Source organism: Myotis davidii, unplaced genomic scaffold (genome assembly GCF_000327345.1).
Source record: "Myotis davidii unplaced genomic scaffold, ASM32734v1 scaffold128, whole genome shotgun sequence".
NCBI lineage: Eukaryota > Metazoa > Chordata > Mammalia > Chiroptera > Vespertilionidae > Myotis > Myotis davidii.
In genome coordinates this window covers 2,024,635-2,026,686 of record NW_006299719.1, presented here as the reverse complement: position 1 = coordinate 2,026,686, position 2,052 = coordinate 2,024,635, and positions in this window count along the sequence as shown.

Below are 2,052 nucleotides of genomic sequence, written 5' to 3'. Positions count from 1 at the left end.
CCATTTTTTTCCCCGCCCTAGACAGTCCCCTAGCCTCCCCTATTCCCCAGTGTCTTATGTCCATTGGTTAGGCTTATATGCATGCATACAAGTCCTAATTCCAATGTTTTTATTAGTGTTAAATTTTGTGATGTTTCATAAAAACGCATAAAACACACCACAGAGTAATTTCTTTGTTTTACTGGATCTTATAGTTTAAATGCATCAAGGTCCCAATGAGAGAGTCACTAGAGGACAAAGTTATTTTCCTAATAGAAGTCTCAGCCAGGTTTAGCGAAGACTCCAATAGCCTTTTATACAAATATTTATGTTTCTGAAATGTAGGTGTCCTTTCATTCAACAAAACCTGTAGGCTATTTAAAGTAAAGTAGATAAACTGGAATGTATTCTGACATGCTGCAACTGTAATGGAGTTTTAAATTTAGGTCAATTTAACACTTTTGTTAGGTGCTGTCTATGCTTCAGTTTCCACTTCAGGATCAGAATATAAATAGCTGTCTAGGACACATTCCCTGCCGTCTCCAAAAGTCAGTCTGGCAGGGTAGACACATAAATAGGTTATATTGCAGGGAGATAAAAACATAACATAAAAATGTTTCACAGAATCTGTCTTAAGTGCAGAAGTTACTTCCAATAAATGGAATCAAAACACTCCTTATTTATTATTTCACTAGAGGCCCGATGCACAAAATTCGTGCAAGGGGCTTGGCCCTCACAACCCCGGCTTCATCCAGAAGGTCGTCCAGAAGGACATCTGAAGGTCGTCTGGCTGTCCAATCTAATTAGCATATTATGATTTTATTATTATAGTTACCCACTCATCAGAGGGTGAACAAAATCCTACCATTTTGAATAACAGTAGTATTTTTATTTACTTAATATGGAATTCTTTTAAAGGATTTACCCAGCCAACACAAACACATTCTAGGAAGTATTCATAAAAGTTTATTGGCCCTTTTCCCCATTTCTTGTGGATCCCTCCCATTGGTTCTATTTATCTCTTATAATAATTTGGACACGATTTTCCGACTTGAATCTTACAATTTTTTTTACTGTTGCTTCTAGTTCTTTGCTCCAGATTTGCAGATACAAATCTTATTTTTTCCCATTGATATTACAGAGTACATGGAAAGAAACAGTCCTCTCAGTGGTGTGTTATATAAGTTAAACATCCAGCCTTCTGGGAAAAGACAACAAACCGACCTGAGTTATAGCATTTGTTGATTCCCATGGTGTAACAAATTTCACTGTGGATGATATCAAGACCACAAGATGATGTCACTGACCACTACGCTAGGAAGTTCTCGATTCTCAGGAGCCAAAAACAGCCGAACGACTTCTGCATACCACTGAGTGCATATTCCCCTGGTAGCACTATTTGGACATGGTGCTTAAATATGTGTCACGTGTATGATTGAAGACTGAGAGTTTGTGACACATACTAGTGAGAATGAAGAGAGATCTGTTAGAATAAAGGAAGAAACAAAGTCAGGTGCAGAAAAGGAACAGCTGCTCTTGGGCAATGCATGAAAGGTAAGAGTTCAGACTGTAATACACCAGAGGCTGTTCTGACTTCACTTGATGAATAGTGATTAGAATGACTCCTCTCTTTCATGCAAAATTTGCTTAACATAGTTAAAATATAAGGTGAGCCTTAAAACATTCACCAATATCATTTTTTTTTCTCTTCATCAAAGTGTTCAGAAGGATGCAACTTCTAGACTCCCCTGAGGTGAAGCGTGGCTGAATAAAATGTGAACTGAAGTGACATGTGTCACATCCAGGTGGAAGGATTTAGACAGAGTGTTGAACTGCCTACTTCTTTTCCTGCTGTGGTGACTGTAAGGCAGAGTATTGATATGGAGATGCCATGAGAAATCTGGACCAACACATGGAAGGCAGTGGCCCTGGACACTGACCTGGACATCTAGCACAAGGTTGCTAAGTAAAAACTAAATTCTCTGTGTTAAACCAACAGGATTTCATGTGTTTATTACCTCACTCCAACCTATCTGATCCTAGGTAATCAAATACATGTACCTAAAGTTTAGA